This window comes from Gymnodraco acuticeps, unplaced genomic scaffold, assembly GCF_902827175.1.
Source record: "Gymnodraco acuticeps unplaced genomic scaffold, fGymAcu1.1, whole genome shotgun sequence".
Lineage (NCBI taxonomy): Eukaryota > Metazoa > Chordata > Actinopteri > Perciformes > Bathydraconidae > Gymnodraco > Gymnodraco acuticeps.
In genome coordinates, this window is record NW_022990633.1 from 60,406 (window position 1) to 84,207 (window position 23,802).

Below are 23,802 nucleotides of genomic sequence, written 5' to 3' on the forward strand. Positions count from 1 at the left end.
AGTGATTGTTCATTTTCTCCTGTTTAAGTTAGTGTAGGTAAGAAGCCTGTATATTTATTTTTTCGGTTAGGTAAGATTTTGTGTTTAAAGGTTTTGTTACTCCTGTTTGTAAATAATGTTTGGTAATTAAATTGATCAAACGGCATTCTCTGACTCGGTGTCCGTGTTCTTGGGAGTGGGGAGAGTGCGCTGCCTCTAGACCTGGGCGTAACAATGGTTTGGTATCCCATCTTGAAAGAAATGTGCTGTTTTTTTGGAATTAATTATCACTATTTACATTGTTGTTAACAGTACTTTAACAATGCTATGCTTATGCAATGTGTTTCGTACTATATTGACTCAGCTGTAGTGTTTTGGACTGCAATTCTCTGCAGCACGACGTCCTTTGTTGACTTTTACACACCTTTTTGACTTTACAGATATATTTCAAGGTCACAATGACACTTCAATAAACTCGACCAAGCAATCAGAAATAATTGTATTATATCAAAACACCCTAAAACCATTCTGCTGACCATGTGCACCACTTTGACGCCTTCTATTCTCTCTCGCCTCTATCACTGCTGGAGGCTTTGCATTGAATAACAGTGAGAGTTGTTTTCTCCATCTCTCTTTATATAACTCCCACTTTCTATCTCGTAGCTCTCCCTCTGCCTGATTCACTCTCATTGCTCGCTCTTTGTTGGGAACCTCTTCCAACAAAAGCATTAAAATAACTTGCTGGAAACGATACAGAGCAAACTTAAACCTGCTTTTTTCCCTTTGCACTGCAACTTTCTCTCTCCTTGTCTCTCTGGGGGTCAGTGGTAATAAAGGTGATTCATTCATGTTCGGATGTGATATATATCCCCGTCTACCTTGGCTCTCTCTGTGTGTGTGTGTGTGTGTGTGTGTGTGTGTGTGTGTGGTGTGTGTGTGTGTGTGTGTGTGTGTGTGTGTGTGTGTGTGTGTGTGTGTGTGTGTGTGTGTGTGTGTGTGTGTGTGTGTGTGTGTTGTGTGTGTGTGTGTTACCATACTTCTTCCGCCCTGTCTCCACATATTGTGTGTGTCAGGGACGTAAAGGCAATGGTCTTACTGTAGCTTGTCTGCACAATGTGTACAAAAGGAGTACATATGAGAATTAGAGGAGATAGTCTGAGTATATATGTTGTGTATTTTCCTCTTATAGTCTCTCCTTTGAACACTGGACAAGGCCGTTCACACATGGACTATAATCGACTATTTTGCCTGTTTCAACAGAGAAAACCTTGCATTTTTCATATATTTTGAGACATTTCTATCCATACATCTATGATGGGATAATGGATGGTGACTTCTACAAACATTAAGAATGTGTCTGATCACATCTTGGCTGTTTCTCAACATCTTTACAGATTTAAATGCGGTTGTATTTAGTCGTCTTTTATGCGCATTGACGGCAGTGAACACCAACTCCCCACTTAGTTTTGAAACTTTAGAGTTTCGTCTTCATTAGCCAACCGGTTGGGGGTAAAATGTGTTGTTTGTTCCCTGCAGGCGACATTTGTTCCTCTGAGTTCTCACAGTCACTGTATCATCGTTTGTTCCTGCCACCTTGGTGTCAAGTCTGTGCCGACATCAACAACGATGGTGGTTTAACTGAATTTAGAGGTGCTATGTCGTGTTTTGAATTTAAATGAGGTAATACAACAATTAGATGCACTTTAGAAAACAGCTTAATTAATAGGCATCCTATAAGAAACTAAATCAGATCAAAGTCAACTTTATTATCAATCTTTCAGTTTGTGTGAACGATCGAAATACCGTTTCCCACAATCCCGAATACAAATATATATAAACATATGTATATCCTATGTCAAGGAGTGAACTCTGAGGCATGAACTCAATTGCACGACTCAAACTCAGACTCGGATAGTGTTTCAAACTAAAGACTTCACTGGGATTTGCACAGTAATGAAAACAAGGAAAACAAAAACACTCTTTCGAGGAAAACTAGAACAGTGATCAATAACATAGATCCGTGAGAAGTCTGTGAGGTAAGCAGTAACGTAGGTCATAGAGAGACAACGAACTGACAATGAACAGGAAGGAGCTAACACAATATATACACAGGTAAAGGGGACACAGGTGGAAACAATCAGGGCGGGGAAAACAATCAAGGACGCAGGAGACAGAAGGGGGCGGGGAGCGGGGAGGCCTGAAATGAGAGGGAGAATTAAAGAAGGGAATAAACATAAAGCACAGGACAAAGGGACATGACAAAACTAACATAAAGAATACACTTTCACTATAAGTTTCTTGGACATGACATCCTATATATACACTATCAACAGGCATATTTATACATATGCACACATTAAGACATAAATCGCTTCTAGGTGTGTTTTAGGTTCCTCGATCGACTAGTATGCATTTTATATTTGTCCACCCCCAACACACACCGCTTTCCTATCATCAGGACTAGACTTGTAACCATTCACACACTCCTCCAGCCACTGGACCCCTCTATAACCCTCTCCAATATATTTGAACCAGATGTGATTTCCTTTTTTTCCTGCTGGGATGCAAAAGAGGGTCATGCCAGGTTTAAAATGAGATTTACTTTTACTGTAAGAAAATCCACTCCTACTCTCCGGAACAAATCCCAGAGCTGTTCTGCTGTCGATGCAAAGCTGTGAACTGGAAAGGTATTTTCTTCTTCCTTTCATTTAACGTCTGATTATTTTAATGCAACATATTCTGCAGGGAGAGATTGGAAATAAGGGAACGAGGAATTGAAGCAGCAGAGAATGACAACCAGGAGACATAAAGAGTCGTCCTAGAAACTGTCAAGTTAATTTAACACACATTTCTGAGATGCTGGAAAGATATCATCATGCAATGCATTCGGTTTTAAAAGGTAGGGGGTACAATACATTTCTATTTATCCGTTTTCGAACAAAAATCTGGAATAGCTTTTAATATATAACACATGGCTGTACCGCTAAATAATGTTTTAACACAACATGTCTGAAAATCATTTGACCACTAATACCTCCTTTTCATATTCACACTTCCCTTTCTTTAAATTGAATGTCTTTATTGAGGTTTTAGTATGTCGTTTTTAAAGTTTGCCAATCTTATTGAAATCAAGCTGTTGTTTCTAGATTGATCTTGTGTTTTATATACAATTGTGATTTTAACATTATGTAGGTAGAGGCTCTGAATAAGCCCGATGGGTTTCTTGTTTGCATATACTGGATAAGTAATCATTAGCATCAGTTTATCTTTTGGGGTATTTTGCGAAAAATGTAAGAAAACCTACGTAGAAAGTGACATTGAGGGCAGAGGTGGACAGAGAAAACTGAAAGACTTGAAGAAAGACAGATTGAGAGACAGACAGATTGAGAGACAGAAGGGGAGTCGGTGTATTAAAGTTCACTTTGGGTGTCTCCTTTCGGTGGCCGGCTCTTTGTGGTCTGTTAAAAGCTTAAAAACAGAGCGAAGCTGAAAACAGACACCCGGCATTTAGCTCACACCACGAAACCTGAGGCTTAATTGCCTTTCAATTGGAGGAACTAATAGGACCGTGTCTGTCTGTATGTGTGTGTGTGTGTGCGTGTGTGTGTGTTAAAGTGATTACAAAGAAAAAAAATAGGTATTAATGAGTGGCTAGCAACTGTGAACTACACACACGCACACACACACACACTCACACTCACACCTACCACACACAGTTACAACAGAGTTAATCTTCTCAGCGTGTGTGTTAGTGTGTCCTTGTGTGTCTGTTATTAATCTGTTAGCATGTGTGTAGAAGTAGCTGATTCCTGTTCAGTCATTAGTGAAATCCAAGTGCTAATTACCACCCACAAGACCTCACGTCTGCTGCTCACCACACACACACACACACACACACACACACACACACACACACACACACACACACACACACACACACACACACACACACACACACACACACACACACACACACACACACACACACACACACACACACACACACACACACACACACACACACACACACACACACAGTTTATTCATGTTCTATTATCTCTAATCAACCTCACTTTAACTCCATTAATATCTTGTTACATTAAAGGGGACGAAGTACTGAATATTCCAGCGCTGATAATGTCCACAACATGGACATCTTAATAGTATACAATTAGGAATTGAATAATTACATAATTTAATTGTGGTGCCGTCTATGATTATGCTCTCCAGCTTTTCTACTTTATCAGGCATCTGACTGGGAAATAAATTATTGGGAAAAGTATGTTTTTGGACCTTTTTTTCCTAAACCCTTTGCACATGCAGCGCCCTGTCAAAGGCACACAACACGACTCCACTCTTTGATAACACCGCGCTCAGATGTGAAGGGCACAGTGACACAATGCATACACCACCAGTAGACGTGTTTGGGAGCAGCATTAGTCACAACCAAATCATGTCGCCTGTTATCCATCTCTGTAAAGTAGTGTACTTTGTGTCACGGAGCTCTGATGGATTTTTGATGGAGAGAAAGCGTCTGAAGAGGATCCTTTTCCCTCAGCGAGGCAGATCAGTTTCCTCTGGGGACACAAAGGCCTCAACAGATTCCCTCGTGTGGAAGCGGCGGGATGGCTGAGAGTGGATATGGACCCACTTAGCATAAAAGCAGTAAACAGTAATTGGTTAATAACACTTGGGCCTTGGAGACCGTTTAGGAAACAGGTCAATGCTTTCAGGAACAGCGTCATATCCAATCTGCTGACAGGAGCAGAGTAGCTGCTCGAGGATATGTTTGATCATCTTTAGAATATGTGGCTTCCAACATGTCCACTAGCTGCTTTATGGCTCTTAGTAACTGTTACGTCTAACAATAATAAAGACAGATATACCTCTACTTCCTTTATGATGGGCCACTCTCTTCATCAATCTGTCCATCAGTGCACTTTGTTCAGATCCACCTGTTGCACTTTCTCCTGTAACATTTCTACTATTTTCAACTTTTATGTTTCTGTGAATAACAATGCTACTGCTGTGCAACAACCACTTCGCTGTCATGCTCCTGAGTCTTCATCAAGTCTTCATCATGTCTTCATCATGTCTTCATCGTGAGCCTGAGTCTTCATCAAGTCTTCATCATGTCTTCATCATGTCTTCATCATGTCTTCATCATGTCTTCATCGTTGTTATGGAAATAATTGTCATAGACGCCAAGATGTGACATACAGGACAAACCTTGATGTCTGTTTACCTTCTTTAAGGACACAGGCGGCTTAGCCAATAATGTTATTGTTCCCATTCTGTGACCGGTCAATACTGGGTCACAGATGGTCTGTGTTGTGGGTACACTGGGACACTTCCTTCTCTGTATTTGTGGACTCCAAGGTGAAATCTTCGAGGTCATAAGTGTCCGACGCAAGTAGCTCAGTGTTCCCACACTGTTTAGGCTATCTCCTCAAATATGTTGTTTACTCTCTGCGAAACCAGTTAGATGGGCTGGCAAGAGAGAGGCTCTCCAGAATTGACGTGGCAACTCTACCGTGAAGTCAGAACCTCTGACTCTTGGACTTGTGATGTGAATCCTCCGGCCGTTAACTCCAAATAAACCACCAGTGTTTGACATCAAAGCTACTGCTCCTACCGTGTCTCCTTCCTGAGTCGGTGACTCCCACTGCATAGCTACACAGAAGTTTCCTCTACAATCGTGAGCCTGAGTCTTCATCATATCTTCATAGTGAGCCTGAGTCTTCATCATGAGCCTGAGTCTTCATCATGTCTTCATCAAGTCTTCATCATGAGCCTGAGTCTTCATCATGTCTTCATCAAGTCTTCATCATGAGTCTGAGTCTTCATCATGTCTTCATCAAGTCTTCATCATGAGCCTGAGTCTTCATCATGAGCCTGACTCTTCATCATGTCTTCATCAAGTCTTCATCATGAGCCTGAGTCTTCATCATGTCTTCATCATGAGCCTGAGTCTTCATCATGTCTTCATCATGAGTCTGAGTCTTCATCATGAGCCTGAGTCTTCATCATGTCTTCATCAAGTCTTCATCATGAGCCTGAGTCTTCATCATGAGCCTGAGTCTTCATCATGTCTTCATCAAGTCTTCATCATGAGCCTGAGTCTTCATCATGAGCCTGAGTCTTCATCATGTCTTCATCAAGTCTTCATCATGAGTCTGAGTCTTCATCATGTCTTCATCATGAGTCTGAGTCTTCATCATGAGCCTGAGTCTTCATCATGAGTCTGAGTCTTCATCATGTCTTCATCATCAGCCTGAGTCTTCATCATGTCTTCATCATGAGCCGGAGTCTTCATCATATCTTCATCATGAGCCTGAGTCTTCATCATGTCTTCATCATGAGCCTGAGTCTTCATCATGAGCCTGAGTCTTCATCAAGTCTTCATCATGAGCCTGAGTCTTCATCATATCTTCATCATGAGCCTGAGTCTTCATCATGAGCCTGAGTCTTCATCATATCTTCATCATGAGCCTGAGTCTTCATCATGAGCCTGAGTCTTCATCATGAGCCTGAGTCTTCATCATGAGCCTGAGTCTTCATCAAGTCTTCATCATGAGTCTGAGTCTTCATCAAGTCTTCATCATGAGTCTGAGTCTTCATCAAGTCTTCATCATGAGCCTGAGTCTTCATCAAGTCTTCATCATGAGCCTGAGTCTTCATCAAGTCTTCATCATGAGTCTGAGTCTTCATCATGTCTTCATCATGAGCCTGAGTCTTCATCAAGTCTTCATCATGACTCTGAGTCTTCATCATGTCTTCATCATGAGCCTGAGTCTTCATCATATCTTCACCATGACTCTGAGTCTTCATCATATCTTCACCATGACTCTGAGTCTTCATCATATCTTCATCATGACTCTGAGTCTTCATCATGTCTTCATCATGAGCCTGAGTCTTCATCATGTCTTCATCATGAGCCTGAGTCTTCATCATGTCTTCATCATGACTCTGAGTCTTCATCATATCTTCATCATGAGCCTGAGTCTTCATCATGAGCCTGAGTCTTCATCATGTCTTCATCATGACTCTGAGTCTTCATCATATCTTCATCATGAGCCTGAGTCTTCATCATGTCTTCACCATGACTCTGAGTCTTCATCATATCTTCATCATGAGCCTGAGTCTTCATCATGAGCCTGAGTCTTCATCATGTCTTCATCATGAGCCTGAGTCTTCATCATGTCTTCATCATGACTCTGAGTCTTCATCATATCTTCATCATGAGCCTGAGTCTTCATCATATCTTCATCATGAGCCTGAGTCTTCACCATGACTCTGAGTCTCAGGCTGAGTTTATATAAATATTTACTAACAGTCACAAACCTGATTTCCTCCTGAGATTATTAAAGTATTGTTGATTGATTGGTGGGGAATTTAAAAAGGCACATTCTGAGAATTGATTAGCGTCATTACAAGAACTTAGAAATCAGTAATGAGTAGCTTCCCCATTATCGCTATTGGCACAACAAAAGCATAAATGGCATGTTTTGTTCATTTACGGAGTGCTTATTAAACAAAGCTGATAATGAGGAAGACAAACTATGCGCTGACGGCTAAGACTCTGCCATTTGTTGTCTTCGGCTAACTAGCACCTAATTAACTCTGGGAGGTGTTCTCCACACGCCGAGCTATTCTATTTGAAGTACTTGATGTCTTACTCTGTTTCATGTGTATTTTTGAGACAACAATATTTAGTTATGCTCATTTTGATTAGCATCCTCAATTAGTCATAATCAGACTCATTTGTATGGAAATAACATGCAGTTTGTGGTGAATTATAAGCAACCACAACAATTCCTTCTGCTATGAGACTGAGATGGCTTTTTGGAATCATTGGGTAAAGATGTTTTGGGCCTTTTTTAATAGATTATTGGACCAGTTTCCTTCCTGTTTGATGGCAAAAGAACGCTTATTTCTAACGTGGTAAAGAGTGGTTGTCTTTGCATGGGTTTGATTACAATAGTAGTATTGTTGTGTTGTGTGTGTGTGTGTGTGTGTGTGTGTTTGTGTGTGTGTGTGTGTGTGTGTGTGGTGTGTGTGTTGTGTGTGGTGTGTTGTGTGTGTGTGTGTGTGTGTGTGTGTTGTGTGTGTGTGTGTGTGTGTGTGTGTGTGTGTGTGTGTGTGTGTGTGTGTGTGTGTGTGACAATACTAAATTGTAAAAATGTTCTGTTACAAGTAAAAGTACTGCATTCAAAATCATATTTAAGTAAAACTATAAGGGTCTTGACATCGAAATATACTTAAAGTGACAAAAGTAAACGTACTCGTCGTGCGTAAAAGCCTCTTTCAGAATATATGAATTACAGGATTTTTTAAATATTGATGCATTCATTCATCACAGTTTGTAAAGGTGAAGCTAATTTTGATTACTTCATATACTGCTACAGGATATCATAACCTACAAAGATATGTGCATGTTTTATATCATAATTTATATTTTGGATTAGCTAATAATCTGATTCTGCAATGTAAAATGTAAAGCTGTTAGATTAGCATGCAATATCGGCTTTTTAAATGTTGTGGAGTAGAATAATAAGTCTAGTAGTATAATATACAAACTCCTCAAAATTGTACTTAATTACAATACTTGAGCACATATACGTCCTTAGATTTAATCGCTTTAGCCGCCACTTGTAAATGTCTTCATTTTCGCATTCACAAATAACATGAACTTCTCCTCGGATATACAACGATACATTTGGGGAACAATGTCTTTCCAATGCAGTGAAACGTAATGAAGACATACACAATGGCGGTAACGGGGGGGTTAATGTTTCATCTGCTCGTGATTTGGCCTTTTGAATTCAGAAGGAAATCTCTCTGGGCCGAAAACAAGTTGATGACCAAACCAATCAGCTCTCTGTGTTGTCTCCTAATGAGCGGCAGAAAGAGACAGTCAGACAACGGGCGGGCTGATGAGATGTTAAGCTAAGACACAACAATGTCTCTCCAATTAGCCTGTTGTCTGCTGTTTGAAATGGAAATGTACTTTTTAAATGTTGGCCATGAGGGTCGTGCAATAGGTCAGTATGTGCGTCTGTGTATTGTGTTTGTTCAAACGATGCATGACTGATGATAATTATGTGTTTGTCTCTAAATGTCCACTATGCTTGTATATGTACATGTATGCGGAACTGCAGGACGGAGTCCAGAACAAATGTCCTTACGGGGACAATAAAGTATATCGTATCGTATTATTGGCTGTTGGCTTGCATGGGACTGCCCTCTTCCTGGTCTCTAACTTCGTGACTATTGTGCCGTTCACTCCTGATAATTGGGAGGAAGAACTCCACAGTTAATTATGACGTCCACAATTCAGAGTTAAGCTTGTGGAAATTAAAAAAGAGGCAGTGTTGTATTAAAGCCTCGATTGGTTTTAATGGAAACATTATAATGTGGAGTTGAAGGGTGTCCTAAATTAACCAGCTCTTTAATTATCCCTCAGTCCTTCTTTTTCTCTCTCTCTCTGTTGTTCTTTTATTCCTTCACAGTCCAGTTGGATCCATCTTAGCAAATTATAGCTTTGGGGTTGGAGTGGCACTATAATTACTCCGGGAGACATTTAGAGTATACTTAAGAGTGGAAAAATGAATATGGATAATCACATGGTGCTGCAGAACATGTCACAGGTTTTTCCAATTTTTCTTATTATCTCTCGCTTTGAAAGAAAAACGACTCGTGATCCTCAGAAGCTGCCAGACTTTGTTTTGGTAAGTCCAGAATCAATCATCCAGACATCTTCTTCTTCATGTGTGCACACATCCACACATGGTTAATTAATAAAGTACTTCAAAAGGATCTTACTGAAGACATCTGCAGAGGTTTAGAGTTCACAGACACACACACACACACACACACACACACACACACACACACACACACACACACACACACCACACACACACACACACACACACACACACACACACACACACACACACACACACACACACACACACACACACACACTCTCAAAATCACACACACTCTCTATCACAAGGGATTCATGACACTGTCACCGCACCTTTTAATCTGGCAGAGAGATAAAAAGATGGATGAGTATGACAGGAGACAAGCCAAGACAAACGCTGGGAGAAAAAGGGAGGAATGGTCTTTGGAAAAAGTAGCTGTTCAATCAACAAATAAAACACACAATTCCCGGAATAGAAAAGGGGGGAGGGAGGAAAGTTTGAGGAATTTATGCTATGGAAAAGAAAGCAAAACCTGAGACTCTCAATGCGGCTCGCTCTGTCATTCTCACTCCATTTCTGTGTGTGTGTGTGTGTGTGTGTGTGTGTGTGGTTTCGGTCTATAGCCCCAAAGGGAGGGCGAGAAGGAGAGAGGTGGGGGGCAGGAAACGGTGGCGTCTGGAATTGATTTGAGGCTAAAGGAAAAATAAAATACTTGAGATTCTTAACGGCTCGGGGAGCAGGGACAGACGACCACAGCGACATGAAGAAAGGTAGGAGAAAGAGAGAAAGGAGAGGCCACATAACCACAAGAAGAAAAAAGGGAGTATCAATCAAACGTAAAGAAGTCTGTGAGGTCGACATAAGTACACTGTGGCCGGATCTGATAAAAAGGACTATGTGGATACGGTGGGAATCGCTTCAGCTTGAGCGTATTTGTATTTATTTGTGTCCTGTGATGATCTTGATTGTTCAAAGATGAGAAAATCCATTTCAAACCTGATTATATGGACGGATGACCTTGCATCGAGGCATGAGGGTGTCTTAAATATCACCTTTGGCAACATTTGAGTGCAGGAATAAAGTACAACTAAGGTTTGGACTTGTAAAGAATGAGCTTTAAAATTAAAAGTGATAATAAAAAAGAGGAGAGACATGAGTGGAGCAACTATTATGAAAAACTGGAGTGAAAGGAAGAGGTGGAGAAAAGGTTACAGAGTGGAAAGTAACTGTAGACGCTGCTGATTCACCGTAAAACCGAGTTCACGCTACATCTGTGAAAATGTTTATTTTTTATCTCCATTTCAACTGCAGCGTGTGAGCATACGGAGCTGAACTGTGATCCCCACACATGGGGAATGTTCCTTGACAAGAGGATCCAAGCCAAGCTGAAACTCTGACACTAAAGCTTAGATAAACGAACGAAAGGCACAGAAAACACACCTGGAAAAACAATGTATCTTTGTTTTCTTTACTGTGTAGGTATTAAAGACTCCTATTATAGACAATGGTAGGGAGGCGTGTGGTGCAGTGGGTTGTGCGTTGGTGTTGGGGTCAGGGGGTCACAGGTTCAAACCCCACTGCAGTCAGCATGTCGTTGTGTCCCTGAGACACTTCACCCCAAATTGCTCCTGTGGGGATTGCCCACTGTATTGAGTATGTAAGTGAGTATGTCACTTTGGATAAAAGCGTCTAACAAGTGACATGTAATGTAATATAATGGTAGGAGTAGTAGGGTCAAGATAATAACAATTACTTACCCTATCACCTCACTTTTACAGTGAGACGTAATTTTTTTTAGATCCAATCCAATTCCTTTAAAGAAAATCAAAACCAAATGTGTGCATGACATTTTCTTTGATTAAAAACACAGTTGAATGAGTTGTTTTACCACAAAATGTCTGCACTATAACTAAATGACTGTTCAACCGACCTTACGTACGCGATTAACTCGCCCTTCAATCCACCGTTTCCATGTTTAAACTGTGAATCACTACACTGCGGAGGACCAGTGAACGCACCATTAACTGATCAGCAGGAAGCCCGTTCATCTTATTAGCAAATCTTGTTAAACCGACCACAACAACAGTGTGTTATTGGCCCCCGTGCTATGTTTGCATAGCTGCCAAACCACCACAGATGGAGAAGTAAAGCAGGTAATAAGAGTTTACGCTGCTTTCAACTGCACCACAAACAAGGGGGGAATAATGAGGGAGAACATAATGGACGATAATAACAGAGAAATGAAGAGATCTACAAGAATTAGAAGCAGTGGGAGAGGAGAGGAAGAAATACAACCCAACAGAGAGGGATTTGTGTCCGGCTAGCCATGTGTGTTCATGCTTTAGCGAGCTCAGCGACTCTGTTCCAACATGATGAACAGAGACCGGGGATATTAGAATATAATAATAATAATAGATTTAATTTGTTAGCGCTTTTACAGGTGCTCAAAGACGCTTTACAGATATAGTGAGGATAAAATAAAGGAACAACAAATAAATATATAGTTAAAGTTAAAGTCAAATAATACAAAAACAATCACACATTAAAAGCCAGATTGAAGAGGTGAGTTTTTGTGAGTGTTTTGAAGGTGGTGAGGTCAGTGCAGTCTCTGATGGGGGAGTGAGTTCCAGAGGGAGGGGGCAGCGACGGAGAAGGCTCTGCCCCCCCAGGTCCGGTGATTGATGCGGGTGGGGATGGATAGGAGGTTGGCTTCTGATGAGCGGAGGCAGCGGGAAGGGGTGTGGTGGTGCAGCAGGTCTGTGAGGTAGGGGGGGGGCCTGATTGTTGAGGGCTTTGTGAATATGAGACTGAAAGAGAGGGAGAGATATCAAAGGGCTTTTCCCCATTCTTTGAGTTAATCCTCTGGGGCTTACGTTTGTTTTCTATCCCTTTGTATTTCAGTACTTCTGACATCCTCTCCTGATTCTGTGCCTCCATCTCATCATGTCCTTCTGTTTTCCTGCTCATGGATCCATCATAAATATATTTGCATCTCGCCTGCCTCCCCTCTTCATGTCCTTCTCCCGTTGAACTCCCTGAATCTCCATCTTCTCCCTCTCTCCTCCATCCCTCTCGGATTCCCCGCAGGCTTTACGATGCACGGTAATCTCACCGCAAACACATTTATCTGCACATCCTTTCCCCCTCTTCATCCTCTTGTTGCTCGGGCATTGCTGACTGCCGTGTGATGGTGCTTATGGGATATTTACATTCTGAACCGTGCACACGAAACAGATTGAAATGTATAGACAGAACAACGGCACGGAATCCAGCAATGACATGCCAGAACAGAGCAAAGAAACGAGACAAAACGGAGATGTGAATAGAAATTCAGAGCACAGCGCGACGGATAAAGGCCGACGCGGAGCAGCGCATGATTAAAATGAATAAGGCCAATACACAAGGATAAAGGGATCCTTAACAATCTGTGAGGAAAAAGACCCCTCTTTCCACCCGTACAATATGATCCACCTGCAATGGTTTATCTCTATTTAAGCAATAGACGGATCATTTGGGTGACTTTGTTTCTCTGGTGCAGGTGGCTTTGTGACTTTAGGCTTGGTCGATGAAGCCAAGCCTGTAATCTCATATTGGAGGATAACTCCATATCTTGCATCTATTGAGCCTCCCCCAAAAAAAGCAATGTCCCTCCGTTTCTAAAATGGCATTTTCTCCTGATAGACCATCCCCTTAAGCCCTCAAATTAAACATCGTCACCTGATCTCATCTCAAACTGTTCCCAAAGCTCCGATCAGTAAATATCTAGGACATCTTTTTACAAAAATCAATAATAAGAGCTTCCCAATCCCCCTAAATTGGACCTTGTAGGACAGAACTGAGCAGGTTTAGGCAAGAGAGATACTAGAATAAGGCGTGTGGCGCAGTGGGTAGGGCGTTGGTGTTCGGATCAAGAGAGCACAGGTTCAAACCCCACTGTCGTTGTGAAGAGACACTTCACCCCAAATTGCTCCTGTGGGGATTGCCCACAGTATTGAGTATGTTAGTCGCTTTGGATCAAAGCGTCTAACATGTAATGTAATGAATACCATGTCCAGTGTTGCCTTTCTTATCCTATTTAATCCTACTTTCCAAATATCATACCTGTGTTTACGAGGGTTTTATTCCAACATTACTGGGTATTACATAATTTCAGCTACCATTTCAATCTGCCAATCTCTGGAGGTGTTTAAGGCACAAAAACGGCAGAAAATGTCAGTAAAATTCAATTGAAAGTTTTAATGTATTTCCAGTGTTAGCTCTGTCAGAGGGAAGACTTCAAATTGCCAGACATTTAATACAATGAGACTGCAATTATTTCACTTTCTAAGCGCGTCAATCCACACAATAGTTTCAATATTGCTCATCTTAGAGACCACTTCAACATCCAGAGGAGGAAGAATACAAAAAAACCTTTTCTAATTTCATGTGCAGTTGACATCTTTAGCTGCATTGTACCTCTCACTCATTCCTGCACATTAAGCTGATGCTCTTACTCAGGATGGCAAAAGGCTGAGTGCAATAGCAGAGTAACTCTAAACCACACTGCAAATACTAATAAAAGATAACGAAAGATGCATTTTCGTTCCTACCCTCACCTATGGTCATGAAGGATGGGTCATGACCGAAAGAACGAGATCGCGGATACAAGCGGCCGAGATGGGTTTTCTCCGCAGAGTGGCTGGCGTCTCCCTTAGGGATAAGGTGAGAAGTTCAGTCATCAGGGAGGGACTCGGAGTTGAGCCGCTCCTCCTTCGCGTCGAAAGGAGCCAGTTGAGGTGGTTCGGGCACCTAGTTAGGATGCCACCTGGGCGCCTCCCTAGGGAGGTGTTCCAGGCACGTCCAGCTGGGAAGAGACCAAGGGGTAGACCTAGGACCAGGTGGAGGGATTATATCTCTTCGCTGGCCTGGGAGCGCCTTGGGATCCCCCAGTCAGAGCTGGTTGATGAGGGGAAAGAACGTTTGGGGCTCTCTGCTGGAACTGCTACCCCCGCGACCCGACCACGGATAAGCGGGAGAAGATGGATGGATGGATGGATGCATCAAAGTTGCAGTTTGTGTCCACGCTGGAAAAAATCCTGCTTCAAAAATAAGTTAAACAATATTGAAAACAAGCTGTTTTCACTTGAATAAGTGCAAACATCTGCCAATAGAACAAGTGAACATTAGCTTGGTAAGATCTCTTGAAGTAAAATGGGATATTTAGATAAATCACAACTTGTAATTAGCTGGGAGAATTTATTTTGAACTATATTTGACCAGAATCAGGAGATGTTGGGTTACGATATAAGCCGCAAATGCTCCAAAGTGTTCTGTTTTCTGATGTTAGTTTTTTTCTAATAAATACGTAAATAAAAATTTCATTTGAGATACAACTCAAAATAAGATGTTTTGACTCAACAAGATGATGCATTGTCAAAAAACAAGACCTAATATCTCACTGCAGTGTCACTTCTGAAGTTATGTCTTATATCGAGTGTAGAGACATATTCTGACTAGATATTAGACAAATATACTTGGCAAGATTTCGAGTTTTTGTAGTCCAGACAGCTTTGGTAGTGACATGTGTCTGTTATCCTCCACTGATCAAGTGATGTTTCAAACACGCTGATATGTGGCCTCATGTCATCATCCCCAGCTGCTAACGCCTGTCTGTGGTTAAGAAATTAGACTTTTTGTCATTTTTAAGTGGTCCCACAATCAAAAGTTAATCATGAGCCTCAAGAAGAGATTACTCACACGGCAAACTCACAACACAACACACAATACACAAACACAATTCTCCGATACCTGACAGACAGATAACGGATAAGTGAAAGCAAGCGAATACGTTTAATTGAGTAATGGACCGACCAATCATAACCATAACTCATCGACCAATGCATTGACAGAATTCTAATATTGACTTGTATTAGTTCAGTGACCAATGTATTATTTTGTATGTGTTTTTGCCCATCAAGAAATCAAAGTTTAGGAATATTTGACTGGCATAATTCTAATATTGACTTTCATTAGTTCAGTTAACCAATAATATATTTATTGAACAGAAAACACACTTTCATGGTCTGGTTATTCTTTAAAAATGATTAAATACAGTTAAGTAAATGTATGCCCTGCTATTTATCCATCTTCTCAACTTTGCACCTTGTCTGTAAATATGTATTAATCATCTCTACTTTGTCTCACATGTGCAATCAACTTTGATACTGTAATCAATATGTGAAAAATACTATAAACTCATGTGGTTTATCTGCTCTTTTTGCACTTCCTGTTGGTTGCAATCTGCATTTCGTTCTCCTACGTGCAATGACAATAAAGCTGCATTTAATCTAAGTAGATCTAAAGGAAGGATGTATTCTAAATGTATAAACAAGTTCTGCCCTCCTGCTTCAACTTACTAAGTGTTCTTGTACCTTGACTGCATGTGTTAAAGGTACATTAGCTGAAATAAGTAAGTAAGCAGACTGTGAGGTTGTTTTTCCAAATGGTTTGAGTGAGTTTTAATCTGCTGGTCGTGTGAATTGATTTACTATACCACGGGTATTTCTCAATGTCGAGTACGCTTGCTTTGTAGCACATGTCTTCCGAGTCACTTGCTTCAGAAGCGAGGCAAGAATACTTCCTGGCATTCGGAAAACGAAGAGTGGAACAGGCTAGCAAGTGTGCAGGTGTGCGTCATATGAGAGGCCCCGCCTTACATTTTCCGCCACAGATTTGGGGAAATTGCTCCGTGCGCAATGCATTGTGGGGATTTTAAGACCGCGGAGTCTACACATGTGCAGCCTCGAAATGTCTCCAAACGGAGTACGCCGGGCTCGGTAGAATTCCAAGCTGGCTGGACATTGGAACAGTCCTTCGGCGGCACTCGATGAAAGTATGCTTGAAATAGTGGCTCTGGAGCAGCTTTACTCGACATTGAGAAACACCCACTATCCCCCCAAAAACAAAAACAAAAATGAAGTATTTTGAGGGTTTGCTGCAGACCTGGCATCCCAAAACTGTCACAGCCGCATCTCATTGAACCTCTGGACAAAATGAATCCAGTGTGTTTTGTGGGTGTGGAGGGGCAGTGTCTTTAACAGTCTCTGCAGGTTATTTTATTGATGTGTGCTTTTTTATATCTGGCTCTCAATCAGTCAGGCTGCTGGGTAATCAATACTGGTCGGGCATTAAAACCCAGTGTGTGTGTGTTTGTGTAAATCCCTGGAAAAGGAATCCTCTCCTCCCTAATTCCTGCTCCTTATCTCTCCTCCCAGACACCCATCAGTGTCACATTTTCAAAGATATATGAGCCTGATAGTTTAACGACTTTTAACATCATTCTCCTGCTTCTCACACTCGACAAGGGGCTTATGTTGCACCCTCCACTGATGTTATATTACTGTAGGCCTATATCTCATGTTTTGCAAATGTCAGACATGTTTCTGTGTGTTGCGGAAATCATTTCTAACCGTGACATTAAACAGAGCTTGAACTTTAACGCGTTTCCTTTTAAAAGATAATATTTAAAGAGTTCCCTTCAAAGAGCTGATTTCTTTATAATGCAACCATGCCTCTGCTATCCGAGCTAATACCATTAGAAATCCAGTTGTTCTCGTTCTTAAGTGGCCACACGATCAATGCATAATTAATAAACTAAATCATCCTCTGCCAGATGACATTGTGCTCCAGCCTTGGAACAATGAATAAAGCACGAATGCCGAGTGGTGCAATCCTGACCTGATCGACCCACTTTTCTAAAGCACAAGAGTCTTTCATACACGGCAGATTGGATCATTAGCACATCAGAAAACAGGCTTTTTGACGTTTCTTTGGTATAAACCTTTGGCAGGAGCTCACTGCAGTTTCAGGGGGATTCTCACTTCCAAATCTCCTTTTGGAATCGTTACACTGCAGCTTCACACAATCTGTAATGATGCTGCTGTAAACACGACATGAGCCAAGAGCAGTAATGTAGCAGAAACATGTGAGATCAGCTGCTATCTCCGAGTAAGTATTGTGTACTAGAACTGGACCCTGAACCAGGCATTGTTGCACATAATGTGTGCAGCTCTGCCGCTTCAAAATATATACAGTATTTATTTACCATGCATCAAGAACAGTCACTAAAACGTGATGCACACAGCTGGGATTGGAGCAGTTGTTGATATTGGTGGATTATAGCGATGGCCAACTTTGTAAAATAACCTAAAATGTAACTTTTATCAGCTAATTTTGTACAGTGTTATCGGATGAATCCTTCCAATATGACTTAGAGCAGTGTTTCTCAAACATGTTCATACCAAGGACTTAACCAATAAAAAAACACTCGCGGACCACCGAACTCCACAAATATCAAAAAACACATCGTGTTTCTAGAACAGATTACAAATCGCCTGAAAATGGTACAAACAAGTGGCGACATGTGTGACGAAGGTGTTGCGCTGGGCTATATCATGCAATCAAAAGTGAAACTTAACCTCACTCCATTGCGGAGATATTCCCGAGAGAGTGCGGAAAACTGAAATGTATTTATTTATTTCAAATGTGAAATTGTACCAATATACTCACGGACCACTAGGTGGCGCTCGCGGACCACACTTTGAGAAGCACTGGGTTAGATGGACCCTAAAGTCAACAAGCGCTATGGTCCCCGTCCTGTGTGTGCATCACTTTTTAGTGTCCCCATTTTTGTTGTGTTTTGATCTTCTTGCACCTTTGTATTTCCAACGTTTCATTTGTGCAGCGCTTTGCGTAACCCCTACGCTTGTCTCGTTAAGTTGGTGAATGTCTTCTTAACGCCGCTAATGTTTCATGAAGTTGTGGCAGGTGTTTCTTCATTTGCATGTGTTTTGTTATTTGTGTTGTTTTTGAAACAGCAGCTTGTTTCTCCCAATGGAAATGTTTTGGAGCGTCCGTATTAAAGCTTTTAGCAGAAGCAAAGAACTCTGCATCGCTGCCTGTAAACTGGAATAGAGCGTAATTTAGAAACGATCTCCCCATATCATGGAAACACAACAGGCTGCGAGAGAATGGATGCTCCTCTTAACGTCCCCCTGCTGTGGCAAACTGGTGTAGACTGAGATAACTGAGAAACATAGCCCCGAGCTGCACAATGCATTCACGTGAAGCCACACACACACACACACACACACGCACACGCACACACACAAAACTATAAATCTGTTGCTTTCTTTCAGCAGCCATGTGCCAACAGGAGACACTAATCTGAGAAAGAGAGGGGGAGAGACGGGGATAATGTGACCTGAGACCTGTTCAGATAAGCACTTTTTGTCCTGTCTCTGTCTCTTTTTCTACAAATCCAAGAAACACACACACACACACACACACACACACACACACACACACACACACACACACACACACACACACACACACACACACACACACACACACACACACACACACACACACACACACACACAGAACATCATTGTCAGTATGCCTGCCGCTGAGTGTCACCGTGACAGAAGAGGTCATGCGGATGAATTGCTGCTTTTTATGGGATGTGAGCTTAGATGCCGGATTCGAGGTCAAAAGGCTAAACATCCAATCAGGACGCAGCATAGCTAAACCCTTTGAATGCAGGAATCGTGATAAGTTACCGGCGGGATCTATAGACGTCAATGAAGACACTTTTCACCGGCACACAATACAATACATATTATCCAGACGAAACCAGATGGTTGAAAAACGTTCAGTCTTCATTTATGTCCGACTAATATCAGTTTTAAAAGACAATATTTTACTCTCACAGTGGATGATATGGTCATAATGAGTGTCTCTAAATGTGGCCATAACTGTCAGCAAATACAGTCGGTGTTTCCATAACAGCTGATGTCCTCGCTGTATAAAGATTTTGCCATTGCAAATCACATTACAGTATATTAATCACTAGTAAATCATGAAATAGACATGAGTAGTTTTTGTATCCTTGGTAGTATCCTTAATCGAGGTGACTTTTCTGTCTGACTTAAAATATTCGAAGATTAGATTTTCTTCTTCTTCTGTGGTTCCTGCCTGACCTATTGTCTCAAAGTCTTTCTACCTATTTGTCTTTTTCCAGTTTCCTGCCCGCAGTTGAAGGATTAGAATATGCTCTTCTGAAATCGGCTTGTCAGCCTGCCAGCCACTGATAAGCACACTCAGGATCGATTAGATCTGCCTTTAATCTATTCAACTTTTCAGTCGAATGAAAAAAAGCTTAGATGTAAGGTGCACGATACGGTGACTTTGGGAACGCGTGCCCAGAGGGCGAATGCATTGTGAGCTGCTTTTTCAGGCATGTGATCATATTAAATATGCATTTGAACAAGTCCTCTCTAACAAGCAGCTGTAGGCACATACAAGCTAAACAATTCAGAATACATTCCTATTAAGCATGAAGGACAGAGATCTTTGATCGGAGAAACAGAGGCAACGATGGGAAGGGAAACAAAACTCACTGATATAATAATAATGAATGAAAGAGTTGCAGATAAAGCTCTCTGTGTGCTCTCACCCTCACTCTCTGAAACAGGGAGCCAGTTAAAAAGAATGCTAAACAGGCAAGTGGGGCCTGATGTGTCGAGGCCAATTCACAAGCCTTTTGATTAAACACACACACACACACACACACACACACACACACACACACACACACACACACCATGTATACATCACTTCAGGGGACATTACATTGACTTACATGCATTTCCTGGAGACGTATCCTAACCTTCACCCTAAAATTAATGATTCCCCTTGTGGGGACCTCCATTATGTCCCCACAAGGGAGGCCAGTCCCCACAAGTGACTGTGTAAACAGATTTAGGTCCCCACAAGTATAGTACACACACACACACACACACACACACACACACACACACACACACACACACACACACACACACACACACACACACACACACAGGAGAAATGTCAGAACGCACCTTTAGCTCATTACGTTGAGGGTTTTCTCTGCACGGCGACACAGATCTGAGAGGAAGAAGAGAGGGCATTCAGTTAATCACATGTAAGAAATACCACTTATTGAAGAGGAAAAGGGTTCAAAGACATTGTGTATGAAGTGATTATGATGTAATTAGATATGAGGTAATTGAATGTACTGCATATCTCATTATGTTCATGTGATTATGCGGGGACGGACTGAGAGGAACACATTTGGCTCGTTCATAGCGGGACATTTCAGGAGAAGGACACAAATGTAATAACAAAATGGTTTCTAATGCACATTTAAACAAACACATCTCTTTCAACCTCCAAATGTGAAGCCGTCAGACTCTCTCTCTAATCCGCCTTCCTTAAGCTCTCCACGATGACTTTGCAAGTTTAAAAATAGTTTCCATGCCATTAAAGGAAAGCAACATCAACAAAGACGCAGCAGGCGGAAATCCTGCAGAGATTTGTGGATGTTCAAACAGTATTTAAATGTATTGCATTCCACTTTCTTATTCCCAAATACCTGCACTCAATGCATGAGTGAAGCGAGGAATATAAGAAATACAGTATATTTAATTCATGTGTTGACTGCTCTGAAGTCACAGAGTCACTTCCTGGTTGTGCAGCGACTCAGTGCTCGTTAAGGCTTTCACCAAAGAGCCGGGTGCAAAGTGAGGAATACACTTTATGAACACAAACACAAACTCACAGATTAACGGCTTAAAGTATTTGACATTATGTATTCAAGATCTGAATCGGAGGCCGGTTGGTTTTGACAAATTCGGCCCTGATTCTTCATTTCATTTTCCTGTTCACACTGCGGGGGTGCGCTTGAAATATAAATGTTGCTATAAATATTAAATGTTGCTATGAAGTATTGCTTTCAGTTTTGAAGAGCAATACTGGTGTGATGTCATCTTTTTTTAATGGACGCAAAGTCAAATGTTTGCATCGTAAGTATAATTTACTGATTTAATATTTAACAGTACAGCGTTTCTGTCCAGAAACTCATTAAAACAGTAAGAAGTCATGAAGTCATGTGACCGTGCTGTAGTTCTTTTATAGCCCAACATTAGCCGCCTTTAGCTTAGCGGTGGTGACGTGAAGTCATGTGACCGTGCTGTAGTTCCTTAATAGCCCAACGTTAGCCACCTTTAGCTTAGCGGTGGTGATGTGAAGTCATGTGACCGTGCTGTTGTTCCTTTATAGCCCAACATTAGCCACCTTTAGCTTAACGGTGGCGACGTGAAGTCATGTGACCGTGCTGTAGTTCTTTTATAGTCCAACATTAGCCACCTTTAGCTTAGCAGTTGTGACGTGAAGTCATGTGACCGTGTTGTAGTTCTTTTATAGCCCAACATTAGCCTCCTTTAGCTTAACGGTGGTGACGTGAAGTCATGTGACCGTGCTGTAGTTCTTTTATAGCCCAACATTAGCCGCCTTTAGCTTAGCGGTGGTGACGTGAAGTCATGTGACCGTGCTGTAGTTCTTTTATAGCCCAACATTAGCCGCCTTTAGTTTAGCGGTGGTGACGTGAAGTCATGTGACCGTGCTGTAGTTCCTTAATAGCCCAACGTTAGCCACCTTTAGCTTAGCGGTGGTGATGTGAAGTCATGTGACCGTGCTGTAGTTATTTTATAGCCCAACATTAGTCACCTTTAGCTTAACGGTGGCGACGTGAAGTCATGTGACCGTGCTGTAGTTCTTTTATAGCCCAACATTAGCCACCTTTAGCTTAACGGTGGCGACGTGAAGTCATGTGACCGTGCTGTAGTTCTTTTAGCCCAACATTAGCCTCCTTTAGCTTAGCGGTGGTGATGTGAAGTCATGTGACAGTAGTTCAGTTATAGCCTAGTTATTAGCTTTTTTCTTCAAAAAACAAAAGGTGGTGTTAATGTGTGGAGATTTTCCTGCTGAACGAAACCTGTAAATATCATTAACGTTTGTTTGCCACATATCTTGTTTCTGCAATACTCCAAATCAAATAGAAAAATCCCATTGACTATTTTTGGAGGAAACTCTTTGATGCTAACTTCCAGGTCGGAAATACAAAATCTGTCATCCCTGCACCACTGTACTGGTGAATGTGTGAAGGAGAAAATGCCCCACAATGAGTTTACATTCAGAAGTTTGACATGACTAAGTGTTTGGAGCAGCAATGATTGAACGGAGGACGATTAAATTGATCACAGATGTTTTTGAAGACCTTTAAAATGTTCCATTGCACCCCCAGTGTTATCTGGCCGAGTCAAAGCTCTCGCCTCCATCAGTGAGAAGCCCAGCGGGTGAACAAGGTTAAAACAAACGGAGTAAAGCAACATTTGTCTTAAAGTTCTCCTCCATCTATCATTATGTGGGTGTGATGGTGCATGAGTGAAGAGATGAGGATAGACAGAGATGTTTTATTGCTGTAATGGCTAAATATCAAAAGGCCAAAGACTGCCTTTCTCCACATTTCTTTTATCCACGTCTTAATGAATGTGCAGGGAGAGATCACACAGCTCCGAGGAGCGACACTGTCATAATTAACCTTCCCTCCGTTTTGATTAAGGACTAAAGATCAGCCCTGAGTGGCTTTGGTGGAAAATACTTTAGTTAGAGAGGTCGTTTCTGTGTTGAATGGATTTCAAAGCAGCAACTAGTGAAACAGATTTTTACAGCTAGAGACGTCTAACACTTTTATACTTTCAAATAACCTCAGTGCCTTCTTAAGTGCTGCGTGATCGACGACGCAAATGAAAGCAATTCACTTTGAGGTATTTCTACACATTGTTGAAGAGGCTCTATTACAGTATGCTCTGGGGTTTTCCCTTTCCTGTGTTGTGTAATATAGGTTTTAGTGCATGCAAATGCGTCGAAAGGAGCCAGTTGAGGTGGTTCGGGCACCTAGTTAGGATGCCACCTGGGCGCCTCCCTAGGGAGGTGTTCCAGGCACGTCCAGCTGGGAAGAGACCAAGGAGTAGACCTAGGACCAGGTGGAGGGATTATATCTCTTCGCTGGCCTGGGAGCGCCTTGGGATCCCCCAGTCAGAGCTGGTTGATGAGGGGAAAGGAACGTTTGGGGCTCTCTGCTGGAACTGCTACCTCGCGACCCGACGGATAAGCGGAGGTAGCAGTTGGGGGCGTGTGGTGCAGTGGGTTGTCCGTAGGTGTTGGGACCAGGTGGTCACAGGTT

At 41.8% G+C, this 23,802-nt stretch overlaps 1 protein-coding gene across 2 annotated transcripts in view; it reads right to left on the bottom strand.

The window, feature by feature from the left end:
* Nucleotides 1-23,802, bottom strand: part of cdh11 (cadherin 11, type 2, OB-cadherin (osteoblast)) — a 100,870-nt gene that overhangs the window by 49,556 nt on the left and 27,512 nt on the right. For both annotated transcript variants that reach the window (XM_034229203.1, XM_034229202.1), the window contains exon 2: nt 20,618-20,663. The gene's annotated coding sequence lies outside the window, so the exon portion shown is untranslated. The remainder of the gene's footprint in view (nt 1-20,617; nt 20,664-23,802) is intronic.